This window comes from Peromyscus eremicus, chromosome 3 (genome assembly GCF_949786415.1).
Source record: "Peromyscus eremicus chromosome 3, PerEre_H2_v1, whole genome shotgun sequence".
Classification (NCBI taxonomy): Eukaryota; Metazoa; Chordata; class Mammalia; order Rodentia; family Cricetidae; genus Peromyscus; species Peromyscus eremicus.
In genome coordinates, this window is record NC_081418.1 from 30,703,363 (window position 1) to 30,722,934 (window position 19,572).

General features: G+C 36.2%; 1 protein-coding gene across 1 annotated transcript in view; it reads left to right on the forward strand.

Annotated features, from left to right (window-relative positions):
• Positions 1 to 19,572, forward strand: part of Cftr (CF transmembrane conductance regulator) — a 146,612-nt gene that overhangs the window by 68,145 nt on the left and 58,895 nt on the right. The window lies entirely within an intron of this gene.

Genomic DNA, 19,572 nt, shown 5'->3' on the forward strand with positions numbered 1-19,572 from the left:
GAAGGGTTTGTTTTACCTTATGCTGCCCATAATGACAGAGGAGTGGCAGGAACAGGAAGATGGCTGATCACATTGTCTCCAGATTCAGGAAGCAGACAAGAACAGGAGGGCACTGCCCATGACAGAGGAGTGGCAGGGACAGGAAGATGGCTGGTCACATTGTCTCCAGATTCAGGAAGCAGACAAGAACAGGAGAGCACTGCCCATAATGACAGAGGAGTGGCAGGGACAGGAAGATGGCTAGTCACATTGTCTCCAGATTCAGGAAGCAGACAAGAGCAGGAACTGGGGTCTAGGCTATAAATCCTCAGGGCTATAAATCCTCACGTCCCACTTCCTCCAGCAAAGCTCCACCTCTTAAAGGTTGCATAACCTTTGCCAGTGGTACCACCAACTGGAGTTCAAACACTTAAGTCCACTGGGGATATTTCACATTCAAATCACTACGTTGAGTATGCTCATTAAATCTTAAGACTAACCAAATCACATGTTTAGTTCTCTGTTCATTTAATGTACATATATCAAGGATTCCTCTAGGAGTAAGGTATAGTAGGAGGGTCAATGAATATAACCCATGACTCCCGCTTGAAGCTTGAAAATTCATAAATAATAGTTTATTTTTTTTAAATTATGTTTGGGTTTTATAAAAATAAAAATTCCTTATGCACTGAACGTGGTACCTCATGCCTGCAATCCCTGTACTCAAGAGACTGAAACATGATCATGAGGTGAATTCAATCCTGGCTGTATAATGAGTTCTAGGCCAGTCTGGGTCATATGGTAGTGATGATCATGCTAAAACAAACAAGCCAAAACTCTTCATGAATTCAATAGTAGTATTTTGTGTATACTCTGAGACCACAGTGAAAAGAGAGTCTGTCATATAAAGTATTGGGTTAACATTGAAAAAGACAGCCACGATTTTTCAAAAGTCCTTTTTTGTAACTGTGAGGTTGGCACATTCTGAGTTTGTTACCAGATCTGATTCTAGGTGAGCTTTTGTGTTCAGGAACTGGATGGAGTGATAGGTCTTGCATGGCTTATATATGGGATGGCAGGGTGGAGGGACTGGTAGTTTCTGTCTAGATTTTAGTTTTGTCTTTGAATATGTATTTTACAAGTGGTATTTGAGTCCCCAAAGTCAGTCTACAAAATATATAAAACCCAAATGTAGTATATGTATATTACTGGTAATAAATATAGCATATGTACATTACTGGTAATAAACTTTGAGCTGTGAGTCTCTTATCCTTGGGACAAGTATTTGCAACATTCTGAACACTGGTAGGTCATGGGAATATTTAGTTAAAGAAGACTGTATATTTTAAAAGGTTCATAGTAGAATGCCCTTTATTAATAATGGAGGATTATATGAAATATAAATTATATATCAATAAAGCTGTTAAAAATACTAAAGGGAGAAGAAGCAAAACATATTGTTCTTTCTTCTGGTTGTATGACCATATTAAAGTTATTTTAGAATGTAGGATTCAGTGTATTTTAGTATATTCACAGGGTTGTACATGATGACCACTGTTTTAGCATCTCTAAAAGAAACTCCATTACTCATTAAGAATCAAATTCTATTTTTTAATGTGTGTGCCAACTCTAAGCAACCAACAATCTATCTCCATAAATTCTCCTGTGTTTTACATTTTTCATAAAGGAAATCACTCACTAGGTCTTTCATATCTAATGAAAGTTAATTTTTTTATTTATTGAGAATTTCATACAAGTATCCAATGTATTGTTCTCTAATTCACCCCAAACTGTATGCCCTTTAACTTCTCTCATACCCCCTCCAACCACTTTGCCCAACCACATCTGTACTCTTTTTGTAACACTCTGAGTTCAATCAGTGCTGCTAGTGAATGGCCTTACCCCCTTGCATATACTAACAGCATTAAAGACATTTTAAAGTAGAAGTAATGAGTCTTTATCTAGAAAACATCTACTAAGACATTCTGTGCTTTATACAGTATAACAGGAATGATAGAAGCAGCAATATGAATTTAGTTGAAAATGGAAAAAAATGAATATTTTAGGACTAAAAAGAAGAAACAGAGACTCTCTGGGTCTGCCTAAGGAAGAGCAGCTTCCAGATGGAGAAAAGGGTAATATCCCTGATGAAGTAATTCTCTATAGAATTCTAGGGATCACAAGAAAAGCTTGTGACCTGAAGGGTTCTTTATTAGGAACATTAGAGCTTCAAAAAAAAAAAAAAAAAAAAGCAGAGAGAAAGACTGGATTTAAGCAGTAGAAAAATTGGGTCTGATTATTGAGAAGATTAAGTGAGATAGGTGCCCAAGAGAGCATTTGGCACAAAGCCCTTTCAGTAAACACTAAGTTATTTTTGCTTCTTTTGAAGTATAGAACAATAATACTACAGAGTAAAACAGGAGGAATACTTTGAGAGCCTGTGTTATTAGTAAGTGACCACAATAGAGATAAAGTGGATAAGGAAGAAAAGAACCATGAAACCAAACAATAATGAATATGAATTTTGATATTAACAAAACTGGCCATGGAAAAATTATAACAGTACAGTTTTTGGCTTGCATGGCATAGTCAGTAGAAGTTTGGGTATCTATGGAAGAAATCAAACTATAGCAGTTCTGAAGGTTTGGGATGTGGACACATTGGTTCTATGCTCAATAAGTATAGTGAGAGCTGGAATTAATCATGCTTTTTGTGTTTCTTTTAGATATTTTTATTTCATAAAAAATATCCATGTGGTTCCTTTATGTGAGACAACCCTGGTTTGATTTCTGATGCTATGATTTTGACCAAAAGCAGTTTAGGGGAGGAAAGGGATTATGTGCTTATACTTCCAGGTCTTCCACAGCCTCTCACTAATGGAATTTAGAGTAAGGAACTCAAGGCAGAAACCTGAAGCAGAAATCAGGAAGAAATGCAATTTTCTCTTTGTCTTGTTAACAGGTTTATACTAGCTTGCTTTCTTATACAACCTAGACTACCTGCTGTGAAGTGGCACCGCTCACAGTGGGCTGGGCCCTCCTACATCAGTTAGCAATCAAGAGAAGGTCCCACAGACATCCACAGACCAATTGGTCTGGGCAATCTCCCAGTTGAGATTTCTTTTTCCCGATGATTCTAGGTTGTGTCAAATTGACAGTAAAAACTGACTATTCTCTTTAGGAGGGGCATGGTGGTTACCAAATGAAAGCTCAATCATTCTTCACATCAAAGGATTTATAGGATAAATTTTGGGGAAACAAACTTAAAGTTCCAATTTCTGTGTGATATTGCAGTTGTTGGGTTTGAGTCGATGGTGGGCTTTGTGCCTACTTGAATAATCCAGGAAGCCCATCTCTAAGAGATGACGTTTTAAAGAATAAGTAAAAAAGATAACATTATAAAAGATTGAACAGAAACTCAGGATATGAAACCACCTAGTGCAGGGAATTATAAGCATCTTGATAGAACCAGAGTAAATCTAAAGAGAGTGAATGAGCAGGAATGGAGTGTGGAGCGATCTCATGGGTACCAGTCTCGAGAATTTTATCTTGGAGAACTTTAAGTACAAGAGTGCTATAAGAACTTTGAAGTTTATCCTTGTTACTCTGTGATGATGGCAAGCAGAATTAAGGTGGATATTATATGAAGTTTAGTATGGAAGAAATAGCATGTATTGTGAAATTGTACAAAGCTGGGTCATAAAGTTATGAACTTGTCTATACTAAGTTTTTTAATCTCTGCAATATGAAGCTAATATTGCCTATTCCATAGCGTTCGTAGAGTCCTCTAGTACATAGAAAGTTCATTATAAATAAAGCACTTCATGCAAACTATCCATCTGCCTGCCTCTCTCCAATGCTAGAGGTTGAATTCAGGTCCTTGCTTTAGCTCTGTCATTAGATATAATGATATTTGTTATACCTCCAAGCCCTCATGAATTCTTTTAACTGTTTTAACATGTCCTATTTAGTTTCTGAGTGGTTATCTATGTTATGTCTTTTTAAAAAAAATCTTTTACTTATTTTTGAGACTTATTTATTATGTCATTTCCCTTTCCCTTTTTATTCCCTCCGAACACTGCTTATGTACCCCTCCCACCTTGCTCTCATTCAAATTCATGGCCTCTTTTTCTTTAATTGTTGTTGCGTATATATGTAGAATAATATATATTCCTAAATATATACAACCTGTTCAGTCCACATCGTATGCTGTCACTTGTAAGTATGTGTTCAGGGCTGACCATTTGTTGTTGGATAACCAATTGCTGTGCCCTTCCCTAGGAAGACTACCTTCAGCATTCCTTAGTTGCCTCTAGTTCTTTATGGAGGGTTGAGGCTCCTGAACTTTTTCCCTTCTACCTTAACGTGTCCACTGGTGTCACTGCTATTCTTGCTTGTCCCTTTGATTTGCAAATTACCCTTCTTTTTCTGAGTTAATTATTTTTTTTTTAATTTTTAAAGAAACTTTAAGTCATTGTTCCTTCTTGTCTATCCTATTGCTTTTTGCAACTGAGTTAGAAGTTTTTAGCTACCTTGTGAAAACAAAGGCACACAGGATTTTCCTTAAATCACCTTGCTCTTTAAAATGGCAAGTGCAGTATTACAATGAACTAATAAGTGTATGCTGTGCTGTTATATTGGTGTGAATGTTTCACATATGTTTTGGTTATCTTAACTACAGAGTAAAGTGCTTGACATGTCAACTCTAAAAATGTTATTTTAATTTATTTTACCTAGTGCACTGATAGAATAGGAAATTTTTACTGGATGACTGTTTTGGGATTGGTTTGAGATAGCATGTTGTAAGTATTTTGCTCACAAAACATTCTGTGAATGTCACTATCTCAGAACTTGAGCAGACAGTTCCATGAAAGAACACGATTGCTGGGGACTTGAAATAACTGCTTGTCTTGCTATAGTGGGAAGAACCGGGGGTATACCTTGTTTGCAGTGCCTTAGACTTCCAGGTTTATGTCTGTTATAGAAACACTCACACCTTTGGTCGTGTTCAGAAAGAGCTTCAGTATAGTATATAATCCCTGTGAAGATTTTACTTTTTAAGCATGTAGGAGTGTTGATCACAGGAACGCGGGATACCTACAGAGTCCTCCATGGCTAAGCAGCTGGCGCCAACACAAGAATCCTTCAGCATAATCTCTGGGTGGTCCCTCTTGCCAAATCCAAACATTCATAATCCTGTTTTCATTTTGACTGATGAAGTTGTCCTGTTTCTTAATGTGCTGCATCTAGGCTTGGAACTGGAGATGAGGATGGACGATCCTCTTCGTCATGTTTGTGTTTTTGTTCAGCTCTAAGATCTTCAGTGTACCGTGTATGTCATGATGCTCAGTGTCATAGGAGTATGCAGGCATGTGCGAGTTTAGAAGGGCAAAGCATGCACAACATATTTCACATAGTTTTCTGATTTCAGTTTGTTGTTGGAAATTATTCACAGATAAGACAGCTAAAGCCTTTATCATGGGGAAGGGCACAGTGGTTGTTCTGTGTTGATAGAATAATTTATAGCATGCAGTCTCAAATGGATAAGTTATGTTGGTATTTTTTACTTTTATCCTCTCTTTGGGAAAATCTCCATGTCCTGCTTTATAAAAACAATTTGAATCTAGATTATAATATAATGGACTTGTAGGTGAATTAAGAGTCACTTGGAAAATACTATTCTACATTCTTGTGACCATTGATGTTTTCTTCATTTCCCCATATGGGCCTTAGGGATTTCCCTTGTTGCTTAAAGTTTCAGAGCCCAGCACTAGAGACTATGATAGCTTAAAAACAAAACAAAACAAAACAAAACACAAGAGTATAATTAAGCTCTAGTCAAATTGCATGTTCTTATGAAATTATAGTCCTATTTCAATATCGAGAGAGACAGCTTACACTGTTCTCTTGTCCACCTTCCTGTATCACTTTTTATCATAAGCCTCACTTAGCCCCAGTGACAGAAGTGAATTCTAGACAGGCCAGTGTTTGGGTAATAAGTGATTGGCCTGTCTTGATTCAGTGACTCATTTTCTTATAAAAGTACCTGGGTTTGGAGAAGTAATTGACTTTTATAATACTGTATGGTGGGGACAAGGGGTGGGGACTGTGCAAAGGAGGTCAGGGGTTTAGGATATATAATCGGTTTTCATGAAATTATTGTGGTGCTTTTGAAACCACAAAATGATCCCCAGTAAGCAAGCATCTGCTATGACAGCCATTACATAAGAGTTGCAGCAAAAATATTTACTATGTAAGCTGAAGAATATGAACTCTGCATGTTTTTCTCTTCCATATTTAACTTGCTAGAGGAAATGCTAAGAAGGAAATTGCCAAGAATTCACACAAATTATATATATTAAAAAAAAGAAACTTGGGAGAGAAACTGACAAGGAGTAATGAAAAAACCTGGGAGGGAAAGAAGCAGAGAAACAAGGCTGTTGTGAAAAATAAATTCCATCGTAGAGATTCCACATGACTAACTGAATTTGAATTTGACCTCTGGGTCTCCAGGTGGTTCTGCCAAGACTAACCTATGAGAAGGTGAGACTTAACCTTTGAATAGTCAATTTACCAAAGTAGGATAATTCACAGCTTTACAGTTAGAAGTAATAAAAAGATAAAGGTGCCATAGGATTTAGCATTAGCAGTAGCTCAGACATAATAGATATCTAAAGCAGATATTTGGAACACATTGAACTATGTCCCTTTCACCCAGAATAAATCACATTGACTGTACCCTCGACTACCTATGATTTTCTGTTGATAGGTCGTTAGAGGACACTGGATCTTATTTACTGTAATATGAAGCCAGGAATACTTTATATAAGTACTGAACCAGAACTAAATGGGAATGCCATAGTGTTTTATGGACTTCACTGTTATTTCACTTCGTTTGAGCCCTGGAACTTAAAGAGTAAATACTAGCTAATACTTAGGAAAAGAGCATACATGGCAGCACCGCGCTAAGCACTAATACGAACTGGCCCATTGAGTTGTCACTTCCGATTTATTTAGTGACAACTATAGCAAGCGTTTTCAGTGAGGGTAGAAATGTACTGATTTCAAAGTGCAAGCTAGGCTTTAGATCCTAAAACCTAAAGTTTCGGGACTAACACCACAGCAGTGGCGGTAATTATCAGGTTAACAAATCAGAGTTCTTACGTCTCTAAAACCAAAATAGCCCTGGGATTGCCACTCCTAGTGAGATTTGGTCAGGTCAACAGAACAGTAGTGTATGAACATAATTATAACTGTCTGAGAACAAACTACCCCATGAATAAATAGTGAAATTAGGACATTTAAGCCTGGCCTTCATGTTTAAAACAGAACATTTAACTAAAACAGTGAATTTTCCAAAGATAAAAATCATTTTATGAAATCCTTATGTATTTTCTGTTTTCAACCTTTTTAAAGGAGTAAGAATATAGATTCAGAATTTCAATATTTGGGTGGTGAATAATTTCATTATAAACCAAGAAAAGTTTTTAAAATACAATTTTAGATCCAGGATGACCCTCAGAAGTCCCTGGCTAAATTTCCCATCTGCAGCAAGATTTCGACATCTTACCAGACTTGCAACTCTATAGATAGAGATGATCATAGAAGTTTTCCCAGGGAGGGAGTCATTGTGTTTCCTAAAATGAGTGCAAAGTCTTCTCTAGACAGGCAGAATGTACCACCATTGTCATTGTTTAGAAGTAATTCCATAATGTTGGGTAAGTATTTTTTATGTATATTGTTTAGCTCTTCTTGGTTCAGATTGATGAATTAAAAAGAAATTGATCTCAGCAATTTTTTGTTGAGTTCCTACTATAAACACAACACTGAGCTAAGCACTCCAGATGTTGTCTGCAGGTAGAGCAAGGAACTTGTCTATAGTGACATTTTGGCTACAGAAATGTATAGCTAAATTTACATATATTCATTCAGTAAACATGAGTATAAGCATTGAACTAATAGTTATACCAAACTCTGGGAATCACATTGATGAGCAAGACAAACTTCTTGTTCTCAGAGTTTTTTATTCTATAAGAGAGGATGAGCAATTAAAGACTAGCATAGGTTAATACATTCTATGTTTCTTAGCATTCTTACATAAGTAAAGGAAGTAACAATGTAGCCTAAAAGATCATGGAAGTTTTCCCCAAGGGAGTGACATCCAAAGAGAGAGCTGAATGAAGAAGCAGAAGACAATTTCTGAAAGGGAATGGCATGGACAAGGGCCGAGAACCAAAAGAAGATATTGTACCAGGGAGCTCGAGTCGGTTGTATGTCACTGCACTACAACTTGAAATAATCATGGACCCTTTGGCAACTTGGAGAGCTATGTGTATGCAGTGTAGTAAGCATGGGGGTCTGGAAAGGAAAGACTGTGTGATGCGAGGTGAACTGGGAAAGGGTAGTTATATTCTGAAGAGCCTTATGTGCTACACTCAGGAACTTGGACTTTGTGTAAGGTTCATGAAATTCACAGAAAGGTTTTAAATTAGAAGGTGATACCATCAGATTTATGTTTTACAAAGATGTTTTGAGCTACAGTGTGTAATACCCATACTCTAAATAAAATGAGCAGCAAGCTGGTGGCAGGTAGATAACTTTGAAGGTTGTTTTGATGATTCAGATGGCAAATAATGCTGACCTACTAGGTAAGGGGAAGAGAAAGCAAAATATTTCTTATTATAAAACTGAGTACAGTAGCAACTATTTGATATAGGGGATAAGGAAGTGGGATTAATCAAGATGGTGCCAAGTTTTTACATTTTAAAATAGTTTAAAAAAAGAATTTTAAAAGTGTATTAAGGCATAATTCGCACATTTAATTTATATGTATATGATATGTACTGTGTGATATGAAATGCATCTATCAATTATATAGCTGTCATTTGCATTTGTTTAGTGAGAACATTTAAGTTCTTCTCTCTAGGTCAGGCATCATCAACAACACTTGTAATCTCATTACTAGGACACAGAGGCAGAAGGATTCTCCAATTTCAAAATCAGCCTTGTCTGTGTAGTGAGTTCCAGGCAAGCTAAGGCTACACAGTGATACTTGTTAAAAACAACAAAACAAATAAAAACCACCAAAAAATGAACATCTATTGATTGAGCTATATTCAAGTATATGATGTAGTATTGACTGTAGCCACTATGCTACACAATACTTCCCTATTCCTCTCTCCTCTCCATGTCAAGCTTCTATCATGGGCAGCCAGGTAGGTGATGGTACTATTTGGTGAGACAAGTTGGTAAGATGAAAACATTGTGCCTCATTATGGAAGTCTGGAAGTGATGTGGAACTTTGAGGGGGACCTTGCTGGGGAGGTTGTTGGTTAGAGATGGACATAAGGGTGTCCTCAGCCTATAGGTTATAAATGAAGACACAGAAGTCTATGATGATACCAACACATTAAATATTGACAAAATATTTAATGAGGATAGAATATCAATACTTAAGAGATAACAAAGGGAAAGGGGCTTAAATGTAAAGAACACAACAAATGGATGGAAAGTTAGTAATATAAGTGTAAAAGAATGTAGTGCTGGGGAAAGTGAAGGGCAGAGCATGTTTAATAGACATTACTCAGTAATGGCATCTTCTTTGGAAAGATCCAGTAAGATAAATAAGAACTCATTAATTTTGTTAGTTCTATTGCAATGTATACAACTTAATAAGGGCAAAATGTGGACAGGGCTTACAAGCAGAATATTTAAAATATCTAAAATAACTGAACACATAAATAATATTGAAACTAGTTAATAATTAAGAAAAGAGCATGCCTGAGTGGCAGTAGGAGGCAGTCCAAGGAGAAGGAGTAACCAAAGGCTCAGTACAGAAGAGTATAGATGACTTACAATAAGAAGACCAAATCCATAGAGCATGTTGAGTCTGAGACCCATGAAGTGATGGGTCTCCAGTTCCTTTGGAGAATTAAGAGAACAAATCCAAGATACTACATATGAAATATAAGATCAGTGTAGTGGGAAGTTGAAGGAGTTCATATTTATCCGAAAATATTTACCCAGCGGCTTTGTGGCATCATTATTCTAGGAACTAAGGGCATACTTAGACAACTGCTTTTAGATAGTTTAAATTCTACTCGACTTAGACCTTAGTAGATACAAAAGTCACCTGTAGTCAGGTATTGAGTGACAAAAGGTTAGATGGAACTTCAAAGGTGGTGGGTTTGAAGCCCTTCTTAGGACTGAGTGGCAAGAGGTTTAATGGTAGGGACCAGAAAACATTTTGGGGAAATTCAGAGCAGGAACAAATTCAAGATAACACAGGATGTTCTACTTGAAATATTAGATTTGTCCTGAGCATTAGAGGTGGGCATAGCTAGAGGAGAAGATAAGGAATTAGTACTACTTAAATATCTACAAGGCCAATTAGGTAAGAATTATCCAAAGAATTTTTTCCTCATCTAGATTTAAGGATAATTTGAGAGATTTTGAAATGTGCTATCCAGAAGTCGATGACTAAATGAGTCTAAATATATGGCATTTGAAGGGAATGTTTGCAGTTGGTTGGTTCCACTTTATAAAAGCCAGTGAAATCCACTTTTCATACCATTCTCTAGCTGTTGGGGAGTTCAGGAATCCCAGCACTTACTTCTCTTCCTAGAGACCACCCCCTCAACACACACACACACACACACACACACACACACACACACACACATACACACATTAAATCACTGTACTTTTCAGTTCTCTTAGGAATCCATGAGCTATCCATTCTGAATATAAACACAGACTTATACACCAAAGAAGTACACATATATTAGTAGTTATATTTATACTCACAGGGTCACACAATATAATAAGTGGTTATAAAACAAGAGTTTAGTTTGTGTGTATATGTCTATGGTATCTGTAGGTCTGTGCTCTCCTGTGCATGAGTGTGTGCATATGGTGGCAAATGTGTGGGGGTCAGAGGGCAACCTTGGGGACTGAGCTTCACTTTGTACCATGTTTGAGGCCGAGTTTCTTTTGTTTTTGTTGCTACATATGCCAGGCTAGCTGGCTTGTGAGCTCCTGAGCCTCAGGTAGTTCTCCTGACTCTACTTCTCATCTTCCAGTGCGAGCAGCATTGGATTACAGACACTTGAGGTACTATGTCTAATTTTCATGTGGGGATCCCGTTGGCTTTACCCACAAACCATCTTCCCACCCAGACCCAAGCCTTTAGTATTGATAAATACTACAACATTGATTTGTATATTTTTCTTGGTTCTGATAAAAATATATATCAAATGTTGAGTTTGAGTTTTCAGCTATAAACTTGCTTAGTATGTACTAGTGAAGGCATATTCTTTAATCTTTAAAATTGATGAAAATTCTCACATCCTCTGCTTTCTAGCAGGACTTAGTCTTTTGCCAGTATTTCCACATGTAGCTATTTGCACTAGTTTGCCTTAGATCAACAACCTGTCTTATCTAGTAGACATAACTTAACATGAACTCCTTGGTGTCTACATTCTGTTATGAAGCATAACTTTGTTGATCTGTATTATAGACAACTGGGTGGCTGGCTAATATACACTGACATGTACAATTGGCTCTGGGAAGAGATGTTTGCTAGGTTTCTCTCTCCTTCCAGCACTTTCTTGGATGTCTCACATTCTCCTACCTAGACTTCTTTCTACCTTTTTTCCTTCTGCCTTTAACTTACATATCTCTTCCACTGCCTAATGTCTGTATGCATAAAGCAAGGCAGTGTTTAGTGATTTTTAAACATTAATAACAATGGTATTAATCGTCCAGTGATTCACGGTTAAAGATATGCTTTATTGAGCGGCATTACCCTGAAGTTAATGTTCCTTTATCCCTAGCTTCTCACCCTCTCCTTCCCACAAGCGTCTGTATTGTCAAGGTTGTTCCAAAAGCGATAAGCCAGCCATAAAATCAGTTTATGGTATTTTCCTATCTTCAAAGCTACAGGAAGCTCAAATGTACTCAGCAAATATTGCTAAATTACACAAGACTATTAAATGTAACACTCCACCCTTTCTTCTGTAAAACACCCCCTCTTCCCTCTCTTTCCTCTTTCTTTCTCAGTAGACTAGCCTGTGTCATTATGGCTCTATTGTATAATCAATTCAGAGCAAATGAGCTTCATATTAGCAAGTTTCCTGAATAACTTCTGGTTTGTTTGATATAGTTGAATGAAGCTGAGATGATAAATTTTAACTTTTTTAAACAAGTCAAGTAGTAAATGTTAGTAAATGGAATATACCACAATGTGCATATTCTCCACTCCTTAATAATAAAATAAGTTAATCTTTATTGCACACTTATTATAATATTACTTTGACCCTCTCCAGTGTGCTTATCTCAGCATTTTCAAGTGTTTTACAACCTCAAACACACACATTGTGTTGTGTGCACAGACTGCTTTGAAGTTGACATTTGCCTTTCTGACTAGCCTGTAATTAAGGAAGTCAACCGAAAGACCAAGCGTCAGATGAGGATCTCAAGTACTGCTAAGCACCACTGTTGTGGGCTGAAATGCAGATTCCTAGGTCCCTTCCAAATGCCTCTGAATCACAGGTGCAGCAACTTTAACAAAATATTTGGGTGTTTCTGGTAATTGTAGACATTTGATGTTATTTGCAGATAAACTACACTGAGCTGGAGGGAGGAAAGGGAAGGGGGAAAGTGAGCTAATTCTACTTTAATTAAAATTTTATTTTAAAAAACTCAAATAAAATATCAAAAAATTAGATTAAAATGGCAGTAGAGAAGGGTTTGAAAGAAAAGTTGCTAATATTCTCCTTCAATAAGAATATTGATTGATCTAACACATTTATATTTTAGAATAAATAGTTTTCTTTAACTAAACAACCATCTACTAGACACTTAGCATGTGCAAGGGCCTGTATTTCATCCATAGCACCAACATTAAAAAAATCAGTAGCTAATTTTATATAGGGTCAAATATTATTTAATGCCCTTATCTAGGACCCTTATTCTACTGGATGATTTTTCTCCAGTTTTGTGAAACAATCCAAAGAAAACCTAGAGAATTTTCTGTATTAGTAAAGAAAAGTAGAGTCTGTGCCTGTGTGCTAGCATTACTCTAAAAGCCACATGTGCTTGTGGGGCATTTTGAAGAGCACACAGTGTGTTCCAATGGATCACCACATAGCCATGTGTGCATTGGACACCGCTAATTGAACTAAGGAGGCTATTAATAACAATAAAAATAAAAAGACAAAGGTTGAGCGAGGATGGGAAACACTAAAGGGACCTAGAGGGAGGTAGTTGTGGATAGATATGAACAAAATACATTGTATAAATGTATGGAATTTTCAAAAAGAAAAATACTATTCAAAAAGAACCCTCCCCAATATGACTACCCAAACGTGAGCTGAACAAGGATAGCACCAATGGACATGCCAAAATGGACTAGTAAAAGCCAAAGACGCCTCAACCCTACACAAAGAACTATAGGCAACCAGGGAAAGCTAGGAGAGGGAGCCATAGTCTTCTCCAGGCAAGAGCATACCAATTAGTTGTCCAGTGCCAAACAGTCAATCCTGAAAAAAATACATACAAGTAACATTATGTGACTGAACAGTCTATATTTAAGAACATATGTGCATATACATACATGTGTGTGCATGCAATAGCAATTAGTGAAAAAAGAAGCTGTGAATTAGAAAGAGTAAGGACGGCCATCTGGGAGGGTTTGAAGGGAGGAAAAGGAACAGATAACTGTTATAAGTATATTATAATCTCCAAAATTAAAACAAAAGATTAAAAAACAAAACAATGAGCCTGGCGGTGGTGGCACATGCCTTTAATCCCAGCACTCGGGAGGCAGAGGCAGGTAGATCTTTGTGAGTTCGAGGCCAGCCTGGTCTACAGAGTGAGTTCCAGGACAGGTGCAAAGCTACACAGGGAAACCCTGTCTCAAAACAAAACAAAACAAAACAAAACAAAAAAAAACAATAAAACCGTCATGATAGCTAGGAGTAGTATAGCAGTTTTTGAGTTGTAACTTTCACAGATGGGGAAAATCTACTATGAAGTTTGAGACCAACACCCTTAAGATAAATATATTACCAGATTTGAGTGTCCTTAGTAGTTAGCAAAGATCAATGTTTAATAATGCATACAAAACAGAGCGCTTTGTATCAAATCAAATAGAGTATCAAGTACTCATAAATCTGCAAATGGATGAGGCATAAACTGAGTAATCAAACCAAGTACTTCCAGTAATAGGAGGAGACTGGCGATGCTGGTGTATTAGGTTTTAATGAGCCTAATCTCAGTTGTCAGTATACCTCTACTGCGTGTGTTCATTTCAGTCTCACCAGCTTCATGATAACCATGGAGTTGGAGATCTTCACTAAGTGATTGTTATCCACATTTCTCTTCACAAGTGGCTTCAGTCCATAAAAGAAGGCTCCACACCTGGCTCAGCACATCAAATGCTTTATTTTCATACCATTGAAAGTTAATTCATACAACTAATGTGTGTTATAGAAGAGAATACTCCTGTGTCAGTATTCCTATTATGTGCATTGTTAGAAACCTAGACAGTGTCTTAGTAGGCCTTTTTTCCCATCATCACAAGTCTGTTACAAAACTTGAAGCTCCAGCAATTAGAATGATGAAATATGTACTTTTCCAATTCACTTAAAATAATTTATACCCATATATGCATGTACTTACCTGTGAATAGGATAATTATTTAGCTTTAAAATCTACATAGTAATATAAATTGCACACATCTTTCTCTAACTTATGTGGTTCCTGTTATTTTTTTAATGCATGGCAATATCTATTTATGCATTTATTCATTTATTTAGAGAGGAGAGAGTGTGGATGTGCAACGGAGGGCTCATATGGAGCTTTGCAGGAGTCAGTTCTCTCCTTGGTTGCAGAGACCTGTACCTGCTGACCTTTGTCACTGCTGTGTTGTATACGTAATGAACATTTCTGAATACTTCTCCTTTGCATACAGGAATGCCGTTTTCTGTCTCAGAAGATATCTAACAGTTGATTTGCTGGGCCATAAGATAAATACGCATATTTAAAATTTCCCTAGATGTTGCCAACTTAAACTTTGAAGTAGCAGTACCAATCTTTAACCTTATCAGCCATTAATGAAAATTTGCATTTACTCACATCTTGAAAACTCTCGCTACTGACTTTAATCTTTTTGCTTATTCTGATTTATAAATCAAAATGTTTCTTGTTCTATCTCTATCTTTCTAACTTACAGTTACATGGTTATGTAAGCGATTATAAACATATTTTCATGCTTATTAACCATCTGGGTTTCCTACCCCTTACCCTTTGCCATTTTTTGTAAGTTATTAGGGTGAACATGATACATATTGTATAGATCATTGCTGTACGAAGCATAGTTTAATGAAGACACCAAGTTGTGCTTTGAAGTCCTTTACTGAGTTTGTCTTGAGACTACTTCTACATGTTTCTCTTCAGGAACTGAATGTTTTGGGCAGGATTCCTAAAGTAGATCTTTATTTTGAAAACACGAAACTTAGTAGCTGATTTTTGACTTGCAGACTCCCAGGCTGCTTTGCCAAATCCTGCCTTGGACTATAGTGGTGTAATATTCTTCCATACCAACCATCTATCCTTCTACTTAGGTAGATTTGCACTGAGTTCTTCAGCCTTCTGCCTTCCCTGTGTGTTTGGTTTTCCACAGTATTTTCTCCTAATAAAACTCTTGGATATTTAATACCATGTTGTTATCTGTTTGGAGTATCTAGACTGATAGCTATATGTAGTTGGAGTTTTCCTGGTCCTACCTGGCTCGCAGACGCGCAGACCCAAATAAACACACAGATGCTTTTATTATTAATTAATTAAATTATATATTAATTAAAACTGTTTGGCCTAGTGGCTCAGGCTTTTTCCTTGCTAGATTTTACACTTAAGTTAACCCATAATTCTTATTTAGGTTTAGCCATGTGGCTTGGTACCTTTTTCCAGTTCTGCCTTCACATCTTGTTTCTCATGGTGAGGGCGGCTGGCAGCATCTCCTGACTCAGGCTTCCACTTCCCAGAATTCTCCTCTCTTCTTATCCTGCCTATACTATACTTCCTGCCTGGCTACTGGCCAATCAGCATTTTATTTATCAATCAATCAGAGCAACACATTCACAGCAAACAGAAAGACCTCCTCAGCAGCTATATACAATACATTCTCATCCTCTACAGTGATATCTTTTCTTATAATTTTTATGTAGTCAGTTTTGTCTCAGTGTAATTTTATGTTTTGACTTTTGTGCCTTCTTTTAAAGATACCCTTTTTAGCCCAAAGACATTCTGTCCTAATAGTATTATGTTTTCATTTATTAAGAATATAGATCATTAGAATTATATGGTGTAAATTAGAGGTGAAGTTTTCTTTTTCACATTTTAAAATTTTAATTAAAATATAATTATGTCCTTCCTCCCTTCCCTTTGTGTTCTACATTCCTTCCCATGTCCCCTCCCTCAACTCCCTCATGTCGCCCTCTCCTTCTCAAATTGATGGGCTCTTTTTCTTAATTATTGTTACATACATATGCAAAAATACATAAATACTCATTTGTATTATGGCATTAACATCTGTTTACTTGGGCTTCAGACATGCTCATAGTCACATTTGCTATTTAGGAAAGCAATGTGAAAGGTAGAGATTTGCACGAAGCTTCAGTATCTTCATTATCCAAATAGATCTTTTTGAAATGATTCTAAAATCAGAAGAAAACAAAGCCTCTGATTCTAAATTTGTCCCAACAAGGTAACCAAATATTTTTAGGTTCCATTAATGATGATATCTAAAGTTCTGTTAAAATTTTATGATATTTGTTTATGTGCATAAACTCCCTTAATATCACACCTCTTCATCCTGTTCAAAGGAGTTTTGCAGATTTTATATCTTCTGTTTCAGAAATATTAATTTATTGCTGTTTCTCTTGAAAAAATTGACTTAGCATATCATCTCTATGATCAAATTAGCAAATTGTAGACAGATGTGAAAGATAACTAGTTCTTCTTCATAGAAACACAATCATCTAAAAATACAAATGGGAACAACTCTTCAGTTCACAATAGTGGCAAATCTTAAAACGTTTAGTGATAGCGATAGGTATGACATTTTCAAGACAGAATCTGAAGAAAATTTTAAATCTTACTGAATTGTTTAATACAACATCTGAGTCAAGAGAAAGACATTTTAAAATTAAATTTAGTGTTGCGAACTAGAATTCTATGTAAATGTATGGTGTTTTAAAGTTGCAAATAATTTCTAATGAGGTTATCTTAAACTTAATATAAAATGTTAGAAGTACTTATTTTATGGACAAATTGCTTTTGCTAGAATTGTGGCTTCATCACCTATGGCCTTGATACCATGGTATTAATCTTTCTTGTATTTGAAATGTTAGTGAGGAAGAAGAACATGCTCAAGTCAGCACCTGAGACTGTGTTGCTCCTTGTCTGATTGCATATATTGTTTTAATAGTTGATATGGTTATTATGTCAAAGGCTAAGTAACCAATAAAAGCCAATTATTTTACAAGTAAGGATTATGCCTTATCAGGGATTAAATAGTATGTAAATCCATTAAAAAAATCACAATATCCAAATTCCAGAAAGGTATTAATATAGGGAAAAAATGGACAAGAAAAACAAGACAACCCTAAAATATGAACTATGACAGATGATAAACATTTAAACATTATTCATTTGATGAGTATTGTTGCCTCTTAAACAATTAAAATAAGGTTAGATAAATATAAAATTGTGCCTTAAGGTTTTTAAAAGTTTTATTGTGAAAATAAAATTCAAGGGGCTGGAGAGATGGCTCAGTGGTTAGGAGCACTGGCTGCTCTTCCAGAGGACCCAGGTTCAATTCCAGCGCCCAAATGGCAGCTCACAACTGTCCAGTTCTGGGGATCTGACACCCTCACACCAATGCACGTAAAATAAAATTAAATAAATTATTTAAAAAAGAAAAGAAAATTCAAGATAATACATAAAACCAGCAGGTAGTCAATAGATAAATTGATTTCACAAAAAATTAAATTTTCACCTATAATTGGTATGCATAGTGAAAATAAGAGAAAAGGAGAAATGTTTTTAATATATAGAAAGTTGCTAAAATCCATTACATGGAAAATAATAGACATTTCAAGGAAGAGAAAGCAACACAGCAAATAAATATTTAAAATCTTTGAGATTAAGAAAAATGTAAATTAAAAGGAAATTAGCAAAAATTAGTTTAATCATAAATATAATGGTATTATTAAAACTTAGGGGTAAATATAATTCTCTTTTTTGTAAAATGTAATTATTTAGTAATAAAATGCTTTGTAAATCAATGTAGCAGTAACTTGTAAAAATAGAACATATATGTTTGATACAGTTATCCCACTTTTGAGACTATGTCTTCCAGCTACAGATCACAAAAGCATAAATATATTTGATGATATTAATGGTAGGTTTTGTAGGGGAAGTGGGAGCAAATGCCAGGGAAGAATTGCACATCTCACAATTTAATCTAGTCTGAACCACAAGCAAAGAGCGACAAATGACTTCATAGAACCACGTGAAGGCAGCTTGCGTGTACCTACTTTCTAATGGTATTCTGTAGTCACAGTGCATGAGCATTAGAGCATTTATTTAGTATGTGTTTCATCTCATAGTATGTTACTCAGCAGAGAGTGTGAGGATTGAAAACACTTTGTTCCAATGGAAATTTTCTATCAATTATTAGTCATCTTATGAACAGGAAGAGGTGTTGGGTTTGTTTTAGAAAAACTCTGGGAGTGATGCTGCATCCTCTCCTTTTTTTTTTCTTTTTTTCTGTAAGTAATAGGGTAATAGAGGAAATGGAAATATAATTACCTAATTTATCCTTGTGAAATAAAATTCTCCAGCCATCTGTGCTAGCTACTTTTTATGTCATAAGCTAGAGTTTTATTGACACAAGCAAGAATCATTTTGGAAAAGGGAAATTCAATTGAGAAAATGCCCCCACCAGATGGGCCTGTGGGCAAGCCTTTGAGACATTTTCTTGATTAATGATTGATGTGGGAGGGTCCAGTCCACCACGGGCGGTGCCACCCCTGGGCTGGTGGTCCTGGGTGCTATAAGAAAGCAGGCTGAGCAAGCCATAGGAAGCAAATCAGTAAGCAGCACTCCAACTGGCCTCTGTTCCAGTTCCTTCCTCCAGGTTCTGGCTCTGAGCTCCTGCCCTGGCTCCCCGCAGTGATGGACATAAAAGTTGTAAGGTGAAATAAAAACCCTTGCCTCCCTGAGTTGCTTTTGGTTATGTGTTACCACAGTAATAAAAACCCTAACTAAGACACCATCTCTGCGATGGTAGTATTTGGAAAGTTAATGTTTTATCACAGGTCTTTGGTCACTTCATGTCAGGAATGCTGTCAGAAAGGGTTCTTTGGTAACAGTGAATATAGCATGGCTTTAGCTGACCAGGACCTTTCAATAGCTTTTAATGAAAGTGATTACTTTTTTAGTTTATATGCTTTCTGTTTATAGTTTTGCATATGGAGTTCTGCTTAATTTCATATATTAGCTAAAATAAATGAAAAAAATTGTGGAA